Source organism: Pseudophryne corroboree, chromosome 9 (genome assembly GCF_028390025.1).
Source record: "Pseudophryne corroboree isolate aPseCor3 chromosome 9, aPseCor3.hap2, whole genome shotgun sequence".
Lineage (NCBI taxonomy): Eukaryota > Metazoa > Chordata > Amphibia > Anura > Myobatrachidae > Pseudophryne > Pseudophryne corroboree.
In genome coordinates this window covers 121521150-121542524 of record NC_086452.1, presented here as the reverse complement: position 1 = coordinate 121542524, position 21375 = coordinate 121521150, and the positions used below count along the sequence as shown (strand labels likewise).

Here is a 21375-nt window from a genome sequence, read left to right as displayed (position 1 = left end):
CCGGACGACAGGGACGAAGCCACAGACGGTATCGGAGGCCAAGAGTGGGTGACTGTTGTCCCCGTGGAGGAAGATTCCCCTTGGTGGCCAACGTCAAGCGACCGTGAGGAGATGCCACTCCCCCAGAGGATCCGCCGATGGAGGTCAGGACGTAAGAGGAACCCGGAGCTGGAGGAGGAAGGATGTGGGGGTCACAGCTGGTCCAGGCTGGGCCCCCGAATGTACCTTCGCCGGAGGGACCTCTGAATTCCCTGACCCGCGGACAATGGAAGTCGTGAGGAACTTTGTAGGGACTACAAAGGAAAAAGGGGGGGGAAATGTAAGGATGTGCCCTGTGGGCACATCCATGTTGCCGTCCCTAGCTGGGGACAGCGCTGGGGCAGCTTGTCTGTCCCCAGCGCTTGGTGCGTGGCGGCGGGTGTCCGGTGCAGGGATTACCTTTTTCCCTGCACCGGACCAGAGACTGCGGGGGCATTTAAATCTTGGCGCCCTCCGGGAGCCAATCGCGGCTCCCGGAGCGGCAGCCAATCGGAGAGTGACGCGGCGAGCCAATCGGCGCTCGCCGCGTCATAGGCCCCGCCCCCGGCGTCTGACGTCAGACGCCGGGCGGGAGCCGTTCGTAAAGGAGGCTGCGCCGAAGAGCGGCGAAGAGGAGGAGCCCGCGCGCAGGAGCGCGAGGAAGAGGTTCGCGTGGGAGAAGAAAGAAGACGGGCGGGAGCAGCGCGGACGGAGGTCGGCGCGCCGGAGCGCAGAAGATCCAGACGCCGCAAGGAGGAGCCGGAGGAGGTCATCGGTCGGGATCGGAAGAGAAGATGTCCAGCGGCGGCTGGACGCGGAGGAGAGACGCCGGCGCCGCTGGCCAGGACGGGTCAGCGGCAGAAGACGGTGCCGGAGGCCCTCGGGTTAGGTAAGGCCTCAGTGAGGCTATCCTCCCCTCTTCCTCCCTCGACCACCAGGGACGGGCATTAGGCCCGCGGGCACAAGTCAGGCACTAGGCCTGTGGCGCAGTTAGGAGATTGGGGGTCATTTGTCTGATTAGGTGGTTTGGGCATTAGGCCCAAGCCACCCAACCCCTGCGGCACCAGATAGGCAGGCACTAGGCCTGGGGGGCACATGTTGGGCACTAGGCCCATGAGAATAGTCAGGCCACCGGCCTGTGGGCACAGTTAGGCGGGCATTAGGCCCGAGGGGCAGTTCAGGCAATAGGCCTGTTGGGACATTAGAGGGCGCTAGGCCCTAGCGTATTTTGGCCAGTAAGTACAGATAAGGTGACCCTGGGCACAAGGCCCAGGTCACCCAACGGGCAGCAAGTTAGGCGGGCGCTAGGCCCGTGGGCGAAGTCAGGCCTCCGGCCTGTGTGCAGTTAGGGGGCGCCAGGCCCAGCGAAGCAGTGTTTTCCCCGAGGTGAGTAAAGGTGGCACTGGGCGTTAGGCTCAGGCCACCCTGAGAGTACGGTAGGTGGGTGAGCTGTGCGGTCCCCACTACTGGGTGTTCTGAGTCGGGTAGAAAAGGGACAGCACCGTTTTATGTTGTAACTCCGATAGTGTGATATATGTTGTTACCGTGCAGGGCAAAGTGTATGTGTTGTGTAAGTTGTGCATAGTTGTGTTGCACCACACCCACAGCGCTAGTTTGAGGGCTCTGCTGTTGTAGATAGTATAGGGTGTGACACTAGGTCAGAGTTAGGCCCTGCACGGCTGTTTCTCTTTGCCTCCTTACAGGGACCTGTAAGTGGAGAAGATCGGAGTGCAAGACTTGTGACGGTGAGTAGCATCCGTGTACGTCTGTCCCTTGTTTGTCCCCGAGCGCCGGAGTTAGGATTGCTCACGGACGTGAGAATCCCTTTCATCACACTACGTGCGAAAGCGCGAGTGTGTGAAAGCTGGGTAGCTGAGGCTTTGTGCCGGTGATGACCATTCACCCAGCCGGTGAAGGTCGCAGCCACCCCTGGGGTATCCCCTGTTCCACCGGAAGCAGGGTCGATACCCCCTTTAATGTAGACCATTCTCTCCTCAGCTCGGTCGTCGGTCAGCTCCGAGAGGGAATCGCCGTGTCCGGATCCGAGTGAAGATTTCCAGGTCCGTTGAGGGTTCCGGTACCTGAAGGTGAGAGCGAGCGGCGCCTGGTGAGTACCGAGTCTACACCTGCACGGCAGCAGGCACCACCACACGCACTCGCAGGCCCCAACCGCACCTCTCACACTTAAGGGCCGCTGTGTCAGGAGACGGTAGCGCCACTTTCTTGGACAAGCGCGTCAGGGCCTTGACCACAGTGGGGGGTGATTCCGAAATCTCCCTGTCCTGCTTAGAGAAAGGGTATGCCATATAAATTCTTTTGGGGATCTGCGGTCTCTTATCCGGAGTCTCCCAAGCTTTTCCAAAGAACTCATTTAATTCATGAGATGTGGGAAAGTTAATAATCTGTTTCTTTTCCTTAAACATGTGTACCCTTGTGTCGGGGACCGAGGGTTCATCCACAATATGCAACACATCCCTTATTGCCACAATCATACACTGAATGGTTTTAGTCACCCTAGGGTGCAATTGTATTTAGTCATAGTCGACACTGGAATCAGAATCCGTGTCGGTATTAGTGTCTTGTGTTAAGGGACGCTTTTGAGACCCCGACGGGCCCTGTGAGTCGGTCCAATCTGAGGATTGACCCCCTGATGTCCCCCCTAAACCAGCCTTATCAAGCCTTTTATGTAAATATGCCACACTTGCATTCAACATATGCCACATGTCCATCCAATCTGGAGTCGGCACAACCGACGGGGACACAACACTCATTTGCTCCACCTCCTCCTTGGAGAAGCCTTCCGCCTCAGACATGTCGACACGCACGTACCGACACCCCCCACACACAGGGATTAACCTATAAGGGGACAAAACCCCAACCAGGTCCTAAGGAGAGACAGAGAAAGAGTATGCCAGCACACACCAGCGCTTAAAACACTGGAAAAAATATGTCCAGATAGCGCTTTTTTATATATATATTATGCCAATTCCCACTCACTGCGTCACTGATGTGCCCCCCTCCTCTTTTTTCCAGCCTGTGTTCAGCAGGGGAGAGACCAGGGAGCCAGCGTTTTCCTCATGCAGCTTCTGTGGAGAAAATGGCGCTGGTTAGTGCTGAGGATGAAGCCCCGCCCCCCCCGACGGCAGGCTTCGGTCCCAGTGATTTTTCAACAAAATGGCGGGGGATCATAGATTTACTGCCTCCGCAGTCTAATCCAACTGTATTTGTGCCAAAATGTGAGGTTTATTGCTGCCCAGGGCGCCCCCCCCCTGCGCCCTGCACCCTTCAGTGCTGTTCTGTGTGTGACTGGGAGCAATGGCGCGCAGCGGTATGAAGATCTGATGTCTTCTGCCGCCTAAGATGTCTTCTGCCTTCTCTATCCGGCTTCTATCTGCGGCATCTGTCAGGAGGACGGCGGCGCGGCTCCGGGACGAACCCCAGGTGAGACCTGTGTTCCGACTCCCTCTGGAGCTAATGGTGTCCAGTAGCCTTAGAAGCAGTGCCCAACTTGACAAGCCAGCTCTGCTTCTCTCTCCTCGGTCCCACGATGCAGGGAGCCTGTTGCCAACAGGACTCCCTGAAAATAAAAAACCTAACAAAATTCTTTTTCCACAGAAAACTCTGGAGAGCTCTCTGCAGTGCACCCATTCTCCTCTGGGCACAAGATCTAACTGAGGTCTGGAGGAGGGGCATAGAGGGAGGAGCCAGTGCACACCCATAGTCAAAGTTCTTTTTAGGTGCCCTATCTCCTGTGGAGCCCGTCTATACCCCATGGTCCTTACGGAGTCCCCAGCATCCTCTAGGACGTAAGAGAAATATATATATATATATATATATATATATATATATAAAAACAAACCTGGTAGGTACAAACATGGGGGGGAGGGGTATTTCGAACCATTCACGCGCTGCTGGTTGTCGCAGCGGTGTGAACGGGTCTGGACTGCGCCTGCGTGACGCCCGCAAATCTTTGCCCAGCGACAGCCGTCGCCAGGCAACGACCAGAAGAAAGTGATCGCTAGCGCGGTCGCAAGAAGATTGACAGCGGGGAGGCGTTCCGGGGCGGATACTCACCGGTTTCTGGGAGTGGTGAGTCCAATGCAAGCGTGTCCAGGCGTTTGGAGGGCAGATGTCTGATGTCAATTCCAGGACCTGTATTTGCTGGATCGATCGCACAGGGTAACTCTTACCCATGTCTTGTTTTACAGGAATCTTTTTTCGCAGAGCTGGGCTGCACAAGCGTTCGCAGCACGGTGTCTAGTTGATCGCACAGGCAGCAAAAAGTTGCTACGTGCGATCAACTTGGAATGTGAGCTGCTCCCACTGCAATTCCCAAGCTATCTCAGAGATGATTATGACTAGTGGAGCTCTCCTTCTGGACTTTAAAGGGTCAATTATTCAGATCACAACAGGCTGCACCACACTGCGCGACCAACACCGAGCATGCTGCTGCTTTAGGGCTTGCGGTTCTACTACCAGACCAGTCCCAGGCTCCCAGAAGCAGCAGCAGTGCAGCCATGACGTCGCCGCGCGGGCGGCAGCGTGTGACGTTGGCATCAGCAGCGCCACGGGGAGAGAACGCTGTAACAACGGTGTCTATTCTCGGGCGTGGCCCTTCCGCAGCGTCCTGCGCAGAGACACTGAGGGAGGCCGAGCAGCACGAGGGAGGCCGCGCAGTGATTAGGCGTCCCTGGGTGCGGGTGTGACCACAGTGTGGACAGTAAGTGATTTATTATTATTTACATGTGAACGAGTCACTGCAGATGGGCCTGATCTGTGATGGACCAGTTACAGCATGACATGCCTGTGTTTCTGCATAGGAGATACAGTTTTTACCATTGATTTCATGTCTGCCATTGATGGATAGGATATACTGGAGGATAGTATATAACATGCAAATAAGTATATTATAATGAAATAAAGTTCTTTATGTTGTGAATAGTCCCTGAGCGAACACCTGTACTGGTTTCTGCAGGTGTCTCCCATATATTATACCCAGATGAGTGGTGTCCGTGTGTTGCTGGACATTTGCTGCACGTAGTTGTCGGTGTCATATCTGCCCTCCACCCCAGGCCTGCTGCTTTTGTACACCTGCTTTGATTTTGGTTTTGTATGTGACTGTATATTTCCTGTTCCTATATTGCTACACATGTGCACTGTAATTGTTGCTACTGTATGTCCACTACTAGGTCCAAGACACGAGGCTGAAGTTAGCTTCTTATTCGGGCAGCTTCTTAGATTCACTTCTTATTCGAGCTCCAGCTTCTTATTCAGAAAATTTAGTTTTGCAAGGGTTAACCAGTCTTGGGCCTGCATGTGACCCACTTGTATTTTGCCTGGCCCAACGCTGTTTTGGGCATGAAATACACTGGCAAAGTGGGCACAAACACCATTTTATAAATTGCCATTTTGAATAAGTAGCTGTAGATTTGCAAGGGTTAACTAGTCTTGGGCCACAAATTTGACACCTGAAATCAACAGAGGATGGTCACTTACACATGACCCACTCACTTGTATATTGCCTGGCCCAAAGCTGTTTTGCGCATGAAATACACTGGAAAAGTGGGCACACACACCATATTTCTCTTACGTCCTAGAGGATGCTGGGGACTCCAAAAGGACCATGGGGTATAGATGGGATCTGCAGGAGACATGGGCACACTAAAAAGACTGACTGGGTGTGAACTGGCTCCTCCCTCTATGCCCCTCCCCCAGACCTCAGTTAGATTTTGTGCCCAGGAGTGACTGGACACACACTAGGGGAGCTCTACTGAGTTTCTCTGGAAAGACTTTTGTTAGGTTTTTTTATTTTCAGGGAGACCTGCTGGCTACAGGCTCCCTGCAGCGTGGCAGTGAGGGGAGAGAAGCAGGACCTACTTCTTAGTTTAAGGGATTTGCCTCTCAGCTACTGGACACCATTAGCTCCAGAGGTTTCGATCACTTGGTGCGCCTAGCTGCTTGTTCCCGGAGCCGTACCGTAACCCGCCTCACAGAAGCCAGAAGAAAGAAGTACGGAGGTACAGCGCATCGGTCGCGCTGCGCTCCATGCTCCCACACCAACGGCACTCACAGGGTGCAGGGCGCTGAGGAGGGGGGGGGGGGGACTACAGCGCGCCGGGAGCGGGACTACAGTGCGCCGGGAAGGGGCGAGTCTTAGCCGCACAGCTCACCAGCGCCATTTTCTCTCTTCACAGCCGCTGCAGAGACGCTGGCCCGGACCTCCAAGCTAATTTCAAGTAACACGGGACCAAAACGGGGGGCGGGGGGGAGGGGCACACAGGCAATTTCTCTGACGTCCTAGTGGATGCTGGGAACTCCGTAAGGACCATGGGGAATAGCGGCTCCGCAGGAGACTGGGCACAACTAAAGAAAGCTTTAGGACTACCTGGTGTGCACTGGCTCCTCCCTCTTTGACCCTCCTCCAGACCTCAGTTAGAATCTTGTGCCCGGCTGAGCTGGATGCACACTAGGGGCTCTCCTGAGCTCCTAGAAAAAGAAAGTATTTCTTAGGTTTTTTATTTTCAGTGAGATCTGCTGGCAACAGACTCACTGCTACGTGGGACTGAGGGGAGAGAAGCGAACCTACCTGCTTGCAGCTAGCTTGGGCTTCTTAGGCTACTGGACACCATTAGCTCCAGAGGGATCGAACACAGGGCCCGACCTCGATCGTCCGGTCCCGGAGCCGCGCCGCCGTCCCCCTTACAGAGCCAGAAGCAAGAAGATGGTCCTGAAAATCGGCGGCAGAAGACTTCGGTCTTCAACAAGGTAGCGCACAGCACTGCAGCTGTGCGCCATTGCTCCTCATGCACACCTCACACTCCGGTCACTGATGGGTGCAGGGCGCTGGGGGGGGGGGGGCGTCCTGAGCAGCAATATTAACACCTTGTCTGGCAAAATAACACAATATATAGTCCTAGAGGCTATATATGTGTAAAATACCCCTGCCAGGATCCATAAAAAAGCGGGAGAAAGTCAGCCGAAAAAGGGGCGGGGCTATCTCCCTCAGCACACTGGCGCTATTTTCTCTTCACAGTGCAGCTGGAAGACAGCTCCCCAAGCTCTCCCCTGTAGTTTTCAAGCTCAAAGGGTTAAAAAGAGAGGAGGGGCACTATATTTAGGCGCAAATCTGTGTATTATAGCAGCTATAAGGGAAAAATCACTGTGGGTAGTGTGAATCCCTGCATTATATAGCGCTCTGGTGTGTGCTGGCATACTCTCTCTCTGTCTGCCCAAAGGACTTTGTGGGGTCCTGTCCTCAGTCAGAGCATTCCCTGTGTGTGTGCGGTGTGTCGGTACGGCTGTGTCGACATGGTTGATGAGGAGGCTTATGTGGAGGCGGAGCAGATGCCGATAAATGTGATGTCGCCCCCTGTGGGGCCGACACCACAGAGTGGATGGATAGGTGGAAGGTATTAACCGACAGTGTCAACTCCTTACATAAAAGGCTGGATGACGTAACAGCTGTGGGACAGCCGGCTTCTCAGCCCGCGCCTGCCCAGGCGTCTCAAAGGCCATCAGGGGCTCAAAAACGCCCGCTACCTCAGATGGCAGACACGGAGTCTGACTCCAGTGTCGACGAGTTGAGACATATACACAATCCACTAGGAACATCCGTTGCATGATCTCGGCAATGAAAAATGTGTTACACATTTCTGACATTAACCCAGGTACCACAAAAAAAGGGGTTTTATGTTTGGGGAGAAAAAGCAGACAGTGTTTTGTTCCCCCATCAGATGAGTGAATGAAGTGTGTGAAGAAGCGTGGGTTCCCCCGATAAGAAACTGGTAATTTCTAAAAAGTTACTGATGGCGTACCCTTTCCCGCCAGAGGATAGGTCACGTTGGGAGATATCCCCTAGGGTGGATAAGGCGCTCACACGTTTGTCAAAAAGGTGGCACTGCCGTCTTAGAATACGGCCACTTTGAAGGAGCCTGCTGATAAAAAGCAGGAGGCTATCCTGAAGTCTGTATATACACACTCAGGTACTATACTGAGACCTGCAATTGCCTTCAGCATGGATAGTGCTGCTGCAGCGTGGTCTATTACCCTGTCAGGACAGGGATACTATTTGCTAACCATAGAGCATATTAAAGACGTCGTCTTATATATGAGGGATGCCCAGAGGGACATTTGCCTACTGGGCTCAAGAATTAATGCAATGTCGATTTCTGCCAGAAGGGTCCTGTGGACTCGGCAGTGGACAGGTGATGCCGATTCAAAAAAGCACATGGAGGTTTTACCTTATAAGGGTGAGGAATTGTTTGGGGACGGTCTCTCGGACCTAGTTTCCACAGCTACGGCTGGGAAGTCAATTTTTTTGCCATATATTCCCTCACAACCTAAGAAAGCACCGTATTACCAAATGCAGTCCTTTCGATCACAAAAAAGCAAGAAAGTCAGAGGTGCATCTTTTCTTGGCAGGGGTAGAGGAAAGAAGCTGCACCATACAGCTAGTTCCCAGGAACAGAAGTCCTCCCCGGCTTCCACTAAATCCACCGCATGGCGCTGGGGCTCCACAGGTGGAGCCGGGAGCGGTGGGGGCGCGTCTACGAAATTTCAGCCACCAGTGGGTTCGCTCTCAGGTGGATCCCTGGGCTTTACAGATTGTGTCTCAGGGATACAAGCTGGAATTCGAAGTGATGCCCCCTCACCGTTACCTAAAATCGGCCCTGCCAGCTTCCCCCATGGAAAGGGAGGTAGTATTAGCGGCAATTCGCAAGTTATATCTCCAGCAGGTGGTGGTAAAGGTTCCCCTCCTTCAACAGGGAAGGGGTTACTATTCCACAATGTTTGTGGTACCGAAACCGGACGGTTCGGTCAGACCCATTTTGAATTTAAAATCCCTGAACATTTATCTGAAGAAGTTCAAGTTAAAAATGGAATCGCTCAGAGCGGTCATTGCAAGCCTGGAAGAGGGGGATTTTATGGTGTCTCTGGACATCAAGGACGCTTACTTGCATGTCCCCATTTATCCACCTCATCAGGAGTACCTCATGTTTGTGGTACAGGACTGTCATTACCAATTCCAGACGTTGCCGTTTGGCCTGTCCACGGCACCGCGAATATTTACCAAGGTAATGGCGGAAATAATGGTGCTCCTTCGAAAGCAAGGGGTCACAATTATCCCATACTTGGACGATCTCCTCATAAAGGCAAGGTCCAGAGAGCAGTTGCTGATCAGCGTAGCACACACTCAGGTAGTGTTGCAACAGCACGGCTGGATTCTAAATATCCCAAAGTCGCAGCTGATTCCTACGACGTGTCTGGCCTTTCTGGGCATGTTTCTGGACACAGGAAATAAAAAGGGTGTTTCTCCCGGCGGAGAAGGCTCAGGAGCCCTGAGTCAAGCGGAGCCTCTGCTTCGCAACCAACCGGTGCTGATTAGGGCAGACAACATCACCGCAGTGGCTCACGTAAACCGCCAGGGCGGCACAAGAAGCAGGGTGGCGATGTCGGAAGCCACCAGGATTCTTCGTTGGGCGGAGAATCACGTGCAAGCACTGTCAGCAGTGTTCATTCCGGGAGTGGACAACTGGGAAGCAGACTTCCTCAGCAGGCACGACCTCCATCCGAGAGAGTGGGGACTTCATCAAGAAGTCTTCACGGAGATTACAGATCGATGGGAACTGCCACAGGTGGACATGATGGCATCCCGCCTCAACAAAAAGCTAAAAAGGTATTGCGCCAGGTCAAGGGACCCTCAGGCGATAGCTGTGGACGCACTAGTGACACCGTGGGTGTTCCAGTCGGTCTATGTATTTCCTCCTCTTCCTCTCATACCCAAGGTACTGAGAATCGTAAGAAAAAGAGGAGTGAGAACAATACTCATTGTTCCGGATTGGCCAAGAAGGACTTGGTACCCGGAACTGCAAGAAATGCTCACAGAGGACCCATGGCCTCTGCCTCTCAGACAGGACCTGTTACAACAGGGGCCCTGTCTGTTCCAAGACTTACCGCTGCTGCGTTTGACAGCATGGCGGTTGAACGCCGGATCCTAGCGGAAAAAGGCATTCCGGATGAAGTTATTCCTACGCTGATAAAGGCTAGGAAGGACGTGACAGCTAAACATTATCACCGTATATGGCGAAAATATGTTGCTTGGTGTGAGGCCAGGAATGCCGCAACAGAGGAATTCCAGCTGGGCCGGTTCCTGCACTTCCTACAGTCAGTAGTGACTATGGGCCTAAAATTGGGGTCCATAAAGGTCCAGATTTCAGCCCTATCCTTTTTCTTTCAGAAAGAACTGGCTTCTCTTCCTGAGGTTCAGACTTTTGTTAAGGGAGTGCTGCATGTTCAGCCCCCTTTTGTGCCACCAGTGGCACCTTGGGATCTCAACGTGGTGTTGGGTTTCCTGAAATCCCACTGGTTTGAGCCACTTAAAACCGTGGAGCTAAAGTATCTCACGTGGAAAGTGGTAATGCTATTGGCCTTAGCTTCGGCTAGGCGTGTGTCAGGATTGGCGGCTTTGTCATGTAAAAGCCCCTATCTGGTTTTTCATATGGACAGGGCAGAATTACGGACTCGTCCACAATTTCTGCCGAAGGTGGTGTCATCTTTTTATTTGAACCAACCTATTGTGGTGCCTGCGGCTACTCGTGACTTGGAGGATTCCAAGTTGCTTGATGTAGTCAGGGCTTTGAAGATTCATGTGACCAGAACGGCTGGAGTCAGGAAAACTGACTCGCTGTTTATCCTGTATGCATCCAACAAGCTGGGTGCTCCTGCTTTAAAGCAAACCATGGCTCGCTGGATCTGTAACACGATTTAGCAGGCTCATTCTGCGGCGGGATTGCTGCATCCAAAATCAGTAAAAGCCCATTCCACAAGGAAAGTGGGCTCTTCTTGGGCGGCTGCCCGAGGGGTCTCGGCATTACAGCTTTGCCGAGCAGCTACTTGGTCAGGTTCAAACACCTTTGCAAACTTCTACAAGTTTGATACCCTGGCTGAGGAGGACCTTGTGTTTGCCCATTCGGTGTTGCAGAGTCATCCGCACTCTCCCGCCCGTTTGGGAGCTTTGGTATAATATCCATGGTCCTTACGGAGTCCCCAGCATCCACTAGGACGTTAGAGAAAATAAAATTTTACTCACCGGTAAATCTATTTCTCGTAGTCCGTAGTGGATGCTGGGCGCCCGTCCCAAGTGCGGATTTTCTGCAATACATGTATATAGTTATTGCTTAATAAAGGGTTATGTTATGTGGCATCCGTTGAGTGATGCTCGATTGTTGTTCATACTGTTACCTGGGTATGTTATCACAAGTTGTACGGTGTGGCTGGTATGAGTCTTACCCTGGATTCCAAAATCCTTTCCTTGTAATGTCGGCTCTTCCGGGCACAGTTTCCTTAACTGAGGTCTGGAGGAGGGGCATAGAGGGAGGAGCCAGTGCACACCAGTAGTACTAAATCTTTCTTAAAGTGCCCAGTCTCCTGCGGAGCCCGTCTATTCCCCATGGTCCTTACGGAGTCCCCAGCATCCACTACGGACTACGAGAAATAGATTTACCGGTGAGTAATATCTTATTTTTACATATCTCTGAGGAACCTGCTGTTCCAGACACAAGGGTTTGCTTATTTAAAGGGAAAAAGCCTGAGGTGAAGTTTCCTCCCTCTCATGAACTGAACGCTCTTTGTGAAAAGGCTTGGGAGTCGCCTGACAAAAGGTGGCAGATTCCCAAGAGAATTTTTATGGCGTATCCTTTCCCCTCTGACGACAGGGAAAAATGGGAGTCGTCTCCCAATGTGGACAAGGCTCTGTCCCGATTGTCCAAGAAGGTGGCGCTTCCGTCTCCTGACGCGGCTGCTCTCAAGGATATGGCGGATCGCAAGCTGGAGACGACATTGAAGGCCATTTTCGTTAATACTGGTGCATTGCTCAGACCAGCTGTGGCTTTGGTGTGGGTGAGTAATGCTATTGCTAAGTGGGCTTCTGATATGGATACCCTTGATAAGGATAACATTCTTTTGACTCTTGGTTATATCAAGGACGCCGCAGATTACCTAAAGGATGTGGCGAGGAATGTTGGCCTCTTGGGATCCAGAGCCAATGCCATGGCGGTCTCGGCCAGGAGGGCGTTGTGGATTCATCAATGGAATGCTGATGCCGACTCCAAGAAAGCTATGGAAGCTCTTCCTTTTAAAGGTAGTGTCTTGTTTGGTGATGGTCTTGCGGACCGGGTGTCTACCGCTACTGCGGGTAAGTCATCTTTTCTTCCTTATGTTCCCGCACAACAGGAAAAGACGCCCTATTATCAGATGCAGTCCTTTCGGCCTAATAAATACAAAAAAGGAAAGGGCTCGTCCTTCCTCGCTTCAAAGGGTAGAGGAAGGGGAAAGAGGTCGCCTGCTGTGTCAGGCACCCAGGAACAAATGTCCTCCCCCCGGACGGCTCGGTCAGACCGATTCTGAACCTAAAATCCCTCAATTCATACTTGAAAACTTTCAAGTTCAAGATGGAATCTCTTCGAGCTGTGATCTCCAGCCTAGAAGGGGGGGATTTTATGGCGTCAGTCGACATAAAGGATGCCTACTTACACGTCCCAAAATATCCTCCTCATCGGGCCTTCCTGAGATTTGCGGTGCAGGATTGTCATTACCAATTTCTCTATCGTCCTAGTGGATGCTGGGGTTCCTGAAAGGACCATGGGAATAGCGGCTCCGCAGGAGACAGGGCACAAAAAGTAAAGCTTTTCCAGATCAGGTGGTGTGCACTGGCTCCTCCCCCTATGACCCTCCTCCAGACTCCAGTTAGATTTTTGTGCCCGGCCGAGAAGGGTGCAATTCTAGGTGGCTCTCATAAAGAGCTGCTTAGAGAAAGTTTACTTAGGTTTTTTATTTTACAGTGATTCCTGCTGGCAACAGGATCACTGCAACGAGGGACAGAGGGGAGAAGAAGTGAACTCACCTGCGTGCAGGATGGATTGGCTTCTTGGCTACTGGACATCAGCTCCAGAGGGACGATCACAGGTACAGCCTGGATGGTCACCGGAGCCGCGCCGCCGGCCCCCTTGCAGATGCTGAAGTAAGAAGAGGTCCAGAATCGGCGGCTGAAGACTCCTGCAGTCTTCTAAAGGTAGCGCACAGCACTGCAGCTGTGCGCCATTTTCCTCTCAGCACACTTCACACGCAGTCACTGAGGGTGCAGGGCGCTGGGGGGGGGGCGCCCTGGGAGGCAAATGAAAACCTATTAAAAGGCTAAAAATACCTCACATATAGCCCCCAGAGGCTATATGGAGATATTTAACCCCTGCCTGGATTCACAAAATAGCGGGAGACGAGCCCGCCGGAAAAGGGGCGGGGCCTATCTCCTCAGCACACGGCGCCATTTCCTCTCACAGCACCGCTGGTCAGGACGGCTCCCAGGTCTCTCCCCTGCACTGCACTACAGAAACAGGGTAAAACAGAGAGGGGGGGCAAATTTAATGGCAATATTTTGATATATATAAAGCAGCTATAAGGGAGCACTTATTATAAGGCTATCCCTGTCATATATAGCGCTTTTTTGGTGTGTGCTGGCAGACTCTCCCTCTGTCTCCCCAAAGGGCTAGTGGGTCCTGTCTTCGTGTAGAGCATTCCCTGTGTGTCTGCTGTGTGTCGGTACGTGTGTGTCGACATGTATGAGGACGATATTGGTGTGGAGGCGGAGCAATTGCCAAATATGGGGATGTCACCTCCTAGGGGGTCGACACCAGAATAGATGCCTTTATTTGTGGAATTACGGGATAGCGTCAACTCGCTTAAGCAGTCGTTTGACGACATGAGGCGGCCGGACAATCAATTAGTGCCTGTCCAGGCGCCTCAAACACCGTCAGGGGCTGTGAAACGCCCTTTGCCTCAGTCGGTCGACACAGACCCAGACACAGGCACTGATTCCAGTGGTGACGGTGACGAATCAACCGTATTTTCCAGTAGGGCCACACGTTATATGATTTTGGCAATGAAGGAGGCGTTACATTTAGCTGATACTACAGGTACCACTAAACAGGGTATTATGTGGGGTGTGAAAAAACTACCTATAGTTTTTCCTGAATCAGAAGAATTAAATGACGTGTGTGATGAAGCGTGGGTTGCCCCTGATAAAAAGCTGATAATTTCAAAGAAATTATTGGCATTATACCCTTTCCCGCCAGAGGTTAGGGAGCGCTGGGAAACACCTCCTAGGGTGGACAAGGCGCTAACACGCTTATCTAAACAAGTGGCGTTACCCTCTCCTGAGACGGCCGCACTTAAAGATCCATCAGATAGGAGGATGGAAAATATCCAAAAAAGTATATACACACATGCAGGTGTTATACTACGACCAGCTATAGCGACTGCCTGGATGTGCAGTGCTGGGGTAGTTTGGTCAGAGTCCCTGATTGAAAATATTGATACCCTGGACAGGGACAATATTTTACTGTCGTTAGAACAAATAAAGGATGCATTTCTTTATATGCGTGATGCACAGAGGGATATCTGCACACTGGCATCACGGGTAAGTGCTATGTCCATTTCGGCCAGAAGAGCTTTATGGACGCGACAGTGGACAGGCGATGCGGATTCAAAACGGCATATGGAAGTTTTGCCGTATAAAGGGGAGGAGTTATTTGGAGTCGGTCTATCAGATTTGGTGGCCACGGCTACAGCCGGGAAATCCACCTTTCTACCTCAAGTCACTCCCCAACAGAAAAAGGCACCGATTTTTCAACCGCAGCCCTTTCGTTCCTTTAAAAATAAGAGAGCAAAGGGCTATTCATATCTGCCACGAGGCAGAGGTCGAGGGAAGAGACAGCGACAGGCAGCTCCTTCCCAGGAACAGAAGCCCTCCCCGGCTTCTACAAAAGCCTCAGCATGACGCTGGGGCTTCTCAAGCGGACTCGGGGACGGTGGGCGGTCGTCTCAAAAATTACAGCGCGCAGTGGGCTCACTCGCAGGTAGATCCCTGGATCCTGCAGAAAATATCTCAGGGGTACAGGTTGGAATTAGAGACAGATCCACCTCGCCGTTTCCTGAAGTCTGCTTTACCAACGTCCCCCTCCGAAAGGGAGACGGGTTTGGAAGCCATTCACAAGCTGTACTCTCAGCAGGTGATAGTCAAGGTACCTCTTCTACAACAAGGGAAGGGGTATTATTCCACTCTATTTGTGGTACCGAAGCCGGATGGCTCGGTAAGGCCTATTCTAAATCTGAAGTCCTTGAACCTGTACATAAAGAAGTTCAAGTTCAAGATGGAGTCACTCAGAGCAGTGATAGCGAACCTGGAAGAAGGGGACTTTATGGTATCCTTGGACATCAAGGATGCGTATCTCCACGTTCCAATTTACCCCTCACACCAGGGGTACCTCAGGTTCCTTGTACAAAACTGTCACTATCAGTTTCAGACGCTGCCGTTTGGTTTGTCCACGGCACCTCGGGTCTTTACAAAGGTAATGGCCGAGATGATGATTCTTCTTCGAAGAAAAGGCGTATTAATTATCCCATACTTGGACGATTTCCTAATAAGGGCAAGGTCCAGAGAACAGCTAGAGATGGGATTAGCACTATCTCAAGAGGTGCTAAAGCAGCACGGATGGATTCTGAATATTCCAAAATCCCAATTAATGCCGACAACTCGTCTGCTGTTCCTAGGGATGATTCTGAACACGGTTCAGAAAAAGGTTTTTCTTCCCGAGGAAAAAGCCAAGGAGTTATCCGACCTGGTCAGGAACCTCCTAAAACCAGGAAAGGTGTCTGTACATCAATGCACAAGAGTCCTGGGAAAAATGGTGGCTTCTTACGAAGCAATTCCATTCGGCAGATTCCATGCAAGAATTTTCCAAAGGGATCTGTTGGACAAATGGTCAGGGTCGCATCTTCAGATGCACCTGCGGATAACCCTGTCTCCAAGGACAAGGGTATCTCTTCTGTGGTGGTTGCAGAGGGCTCATCTATTGGAGGGCCGCAGATTCGGCATACAGGATTGGATCCTGGTGACCACGGACGCCAGCCTGAGAGGCTGGGGAGCAGTCACACAAGGAAGAAACTTCCAGGGAGTGTGGTCGAGCCTGGAAAAGTCTCTTCACATAAACATTCTGGAACTAAGAGCAATCTACAATGCTCTAAGCCAGGCGGAACCTCTGGTTCAAGGAAGACCGGTGTTGATCCAGTCGGACAACATCACGGCAGTCGCCCATGTAAACAGACAGGGCGGCACAAGAAGCAGGAGTGCAATGGCAGAAGCTGCCAGGATCCTTCGCTGGGCGGAGAATCACGTGATAGCACTGTCAGCAGTGTTCATCCCGGGCGTGGACAACTGGGAAGCAGACTTTCTCAGCAGACATTGCGCCAGGTCAAGAGATCCGCAGGCAATAGCTGTGGACGCGCTGGTAACACCTTGGGTGTACCAGTCGGTGTATGTGTTTCCTCCTCTGCCTCTCATACCAAAGGTATTGAGAATCATACGGCAAAGCGGAGTAAGAACGATACTAGTGGCTCCGGATTGGCCAAGAAGGTCTTGGTACCCGGAACTTCAAGAGATGGTCACGGACGATCCGTGGCCTCTACCTCTGAGAAGGGACCTGCTTCAACAGGGTCCCTGCCTCTTTCAAGACTTACCGCGGCTGCGTTTGACGGCATGGCGGTTGAACGCCAGATCCTAAAAGGAAAAGGCATTCCAGAAGAAGTCATTCCTACCTTGATTAAGGCAAGAAAGGAAGTCACCGCGAAGCATTATCACCGCATTTGGCGGAAATATGTTGCGTGGTGCGAGGATCGGAGTGCTCCGACGGAGGAATTTCAACTGGGTCGTTTCCTACATTTCCTGCAATCAGGATTGTCTATGGGTCTCAAATTGGGATCTATTAAGGTTCAAATTTCGGCCCTGTCAATATTCTTCCAAAAAGAATTGGCCTCAGTCCCTGAGGTCCAGACTTTTGTCAAAGGAGTACTGCATATACAGCCTCCTGTGGTGCCTCCGGTGGCACCGTGGGATCTAAATGTAGTTTTAGATTTCCTCAAATCCCATTGGTTTGAACCACTACAAAATGTGGATTTGAAATATCTCACATGGAAAGTGACTATGTTACTGGCCCTGGCTTCCGCCAGGAGAGTATCTGAAATGGCGGCTTTATCTTATAAAAGCCCTTATTTAATTTTCCATTCGGATAGGGCAGAGCTGCGGACGCGTCCGCATTTTCTCCCTAAGGTGGTATCAGCGTTTCACCTGAACCAGCCTATTGTAGTGCCTGCGGCTACAAGCGACTTGGAGGACTCCAAGTTGTTGGACGTTGTCAGAGCTTTAAAAATATACATTTCAAGGACGGCTGGAGTCAGAAAATCTGACTCGCTGTTTATACTGTATGCACCCAACAAGTTGGGTGCGCCTGCTTCTAAGCAGTCGATCGCTCGTTGGATTTGTAACACAATTCAACTTGCACATTCTGTGGCAGGCCTGCCACAGCCTAAATCTGTTAAGGCCCATTCCACAAGGAAGGTGGGCTCATCTTGGGCGGCTGCCCGAGGGGTCTCGGCATTACAACTCTGCCGAGCAGCTACGTGGTCAGGGGAGAACACGTTTGTAAAATTCTACAAATTTGATACCCTGGCAAAAGAGGACCTGGAGTTCTCTCATTCGGTGCTGCAGAGTCATCCGCACTCTCCCGCCCGTTTGGGAGCTTTGGTATAATCCCCATGGTCCTTTCAGGAACCCCAGCATCCACTAGGACGATAGAGAAAATAAGAATTTACTTACCGATAATTCTATTTCTCGGAGTCCGTAGTGGATGCTGGGCGCCCATCCCAAGTGCGGATTATCTGCAATACTTGTACATAGTTATTGTTAACTAATTCGGTTTATTGTTTAGGGAGCCATCTTTCAGAGGCTCCTCTGTTATCATACTGTTAACTGGGTTTAGATCACAAGTTGTACGGTGTGATTGGTGTGGCTGGTATGAGTCTTACCCGGGATTCAAAATCCTCCCTTATTGTGTACGCTCGTCCGGGCACAGTACCTAACTGGAGTCTGGAGGAGGGTCATAGGGGGAGGAGCCAGTGCACACCACCTGATCTGGAAAAGCTTTACTTTTTGTGCCCTGTCTCCTGCGGAGCCGCTATTCCCATGGTCCTTTCAGGAACCCCAGCATCCACTACGGACTCCGAGAAATAGAATTATCGGTAAGTAAATTCTTATTTTCAGACGTTGCCGTTTGGGCTTTCCACGGCCCGAGGGTTTTCACCAAGGTAATGGCGGAAATGATGGTACTCCTTCGCAAGCAAGGGGTGACAATTATCCCGTACTTGGACGATCTCCTGATAAAGGCGAGATCAAAGGAACAGTTGCTAAGCAAGGTGGAACTCTCCCTGTCGGTTCTGCGACATCACGGTTGGATTCTAAATTTGCTAAAGTCTCAGTTGATCCCGACAACTCGGCTGCCCTTCCTGGACATGATCCTAGACACGGAGCTACAGAGTGTTTCTTCTGGCGGACAAAGCTCTGGAAATACAGACCTTGGTCAAGGAGCTTCTGAGACCGACTAGTGTGTCGATTCATCAATGCACTCGAGTGCTAGGGAAGATGGTTGCGGCTTACGAAGCCATTCCGTTTGGCAGGTTTCATGCCTGGGTGTTTCAGTGGGATCTGCTGAACAAATGGTCCGGGTCTCACCTGCACATGCACTGGAAAATAAGTCTATCTTCCAGGGCCAGGATTTCTCTCCTGTGGTGGCTGCAAGGTTCTCACCTTCTGGAGGGACGCCGATTCGGAATTCAGGACTGGGTCCTGCTGACCACGGATGCAAGTCTCCGAGGCTGGGGCGCAGTCACAAAAGGAAGAAGTTTCCAGGGAAAATGGTCAAGCCAGGAATCTTGTCTCCACATAAATGTTCTCGAGTTAAGAGCCATTTACAACGGCCTCCTGCAAGCGAAGAACCTTCTTCAGGGTCTCCCTGTCCTGATCCAGTCGGACAACATAACAGCGTTGCGTACGTAAACCGCCAAGGCGGAACAAGGAGCAGGGCGGCAATGGCGGAGGCCAAAAGAATTCTCAGTTGGGCGGAACAGCACGTGAGCGCTCTGTCAGCAGTCTTCCTCCCGGGCGTGGACAACTGGGAAGCAGACTTCTCCATCCAGGAGAGTGGGCTCTTCATCAAGAGGTATTTGCAGAAGTGACAAGGCGTTGGGGAATTCCTCAGATAGACATGACGGCGTCCCGCCTCAACAAGAAGCTTCCGAAGTATTGTTCCAGGTCAAGACACCCCCAAGCCAGTGCAGTGGACGCCCTGGTAACTCAGTGGGTTTTTCAGTCGGTGTATGTGTTCCCTCCGCTTCCTCTCATTCCAAAGGTGTTGAGGATCATAAGGCGAACACGAGTTCAGGCAATACTCGTCGTTCCAGATTGGCCACGGAGGGCCTGGTATCCGGATCTTCAGGAATTACTAGTAGAAGATCCTTGGTCGCTTCCTCTAAGAGAGGACCTGTTACTGCAGGGGCCCTGCGTGTTTCCGGACTTACCGCGGCTGCGTTTGACGGCGTGGAAGTTGAACGCCAAATCCTAGCTCGGAAGGGTATTCCCGGGGGGGTCATCCCAACTCTCCTTAAGGCTAGGAAGGAGGTCACGGCAAAACATTATCACCGTATTTGGAGAAAGTATGTGTCGTGGTGTGAAACCAAGACCGGTCCTGAGGAGGAGTTTGACTTGGGTTGTTTCCTCCATTTTTTGCAGGCAGGCGTGGATGCAGGCCTGAAATTGGGTTCCATCAAAGTGCAGATTTCGGCTTTATCTTCTTTCAAAAAGAATTGGCCGTCCTTCCTGAGGTTCAGACTTTCATGAAGGAAGTGCTGCATATCCATCTTCCATTTGTGGGATCTTGAAGTGATGTTGCAGTTTCTTATGTCTTACTGGTTTGAACCTTTGCATAAGGTTGAGTTAAAGTTTCTCACTTAGAAAGTGGTCATGCTTTGGCGTCTGCCAGACGAGTGTCCGAATTGGCGGCTTTGTCTCACAAGAGCCCATATTTGATTTTTCATGTTGATAGAGCGGAATTGAGGACTCGTCAACAATTTCTGCCGAAGGTAGTTTCTTCGTTTCACATAAATCAACCTATTGTGGATGCTGTGGCTGTTCCAAAATCTCTTGATGTCGTAAGAGCTTTGAAAATTTATGTCACCAGAACGGCTCTTATAAGGAAAACGGAGGCTCTGTTTGTCCTTTATGCTTCCAACAAGATTGGAAATACTGCTTCCAAGCAGACTATTGCCCGCTGGATTTGTAATAAGATTCAGCACGCTCATTCTTCGGCTGGGTTGCCGTTGCCGAAGTCATTAAAGGCCTATTCTACCAGGAAGGTGGGCTCTTCTTGGGCGGCTACCCAAGGGGTCTCGGCACTTCAACTTTGCCGAGCAGTACTTAGGAGGACCTCATGTTTGCTCAATCGGTGCTGCAGAGTCGTCCGCACTCTCCCGCCCGGTCTGGAGCTTTGGTATAGACCCCATGGTCCTTTTGGAGTCCCCAGCATCCTCTAGGACGTAAGAGAAAATAGGATTTTAATACTTAACGGTGAATCCTTTTCTCCTAGTCCGTAGAGGATGCTGGGTGCCCATCCCAGTGCGGACTGTTCCTTGCAGTTGTATTTATACTGGTTCTTTTCGGTTACACGAGGTTTGTGTATCAGTTATATTCAGCTTGTTGCTGTTGTTAGTTCATACTGTTATCTGGTATTCATGCTGATCCAGTTGTACGGTGTGTTTGTGGTGTGAGCTGGTATGTCTCTCGCCCTTAGTTTAACAAAAATCCTTTCCTCGAAATGTCCGTCTCCCCTGGGCACAGTTCCTATAACTGAGGTCTGGCGGAGGGGCATAGAGGGAGGAGCCAGTTCACACCCAGTCAAAGTCTTTTTAGTGTGCCCATGTCTCCTGCGGATCCCGTCTATACCCCATGGTCCTTTTGGAGTCCCCAGCATCCTCTACGGCAGTGTTTTTCAACCGCTGTGCCGCGGCACACTAGTGTGCCGCCAGCGGTGCTCAGATGTGCCGCCACAGATGCCCGAAGCCTAGCTGCTGCTACCCCCACACTGTTTTTGACGGCGCTGGACTGCGGCAAGTAACCTATGACACGCAGCGTGACTCGCGCATGCCATGTCACCTTCCCGCCCGCCCGTCCATCCGCTTACCTGCCCGCTGTCTCACCCTGGGCTGCTCCTCCGGCTGCATGCACTCCAGACGCTGAGGCAGGGAGAGGGAAACACAAGCTGTCCGCTCACCTGTCTGCTCTCTCATCCCGTGCTGCTCCTTGCTCCTCCGGCTGCATAAACTCCAGTGGCTGAGGCAGGGAGAGGGAAATGAGCTTCATATCCATTGACTCCCAGGTAGGGGCCCAGTGAATTTGTATTTATTTAATAGCTGTGGGAG

The 21375-nt window shown here is 51.6% G+C and overlaps 1 protein-coding gene across 2 annotated transcripts in view; it reads left to right on the top strand.

Annotated features, from left to right (window-relative positions):
* The first annotated feature begins 4438 nt into the window (after positions 1-4438).
* TDRD5 (tudor domain containing 5) overlaps positions 4439-21375 on the top strand; it is a 602913-nt gene continuing 585976 nt past the window's right edge. For both annotated transcript variants that reach the window (XM_063939810.1, XM_063939811.1), the window contains exon 1: positions 4439-4738. The gene's annotated coding sequence lies outside the window, so the exon portion shown is untranslated. The remainder of the gene's footprint in view (positions 4739-21375) is intronic.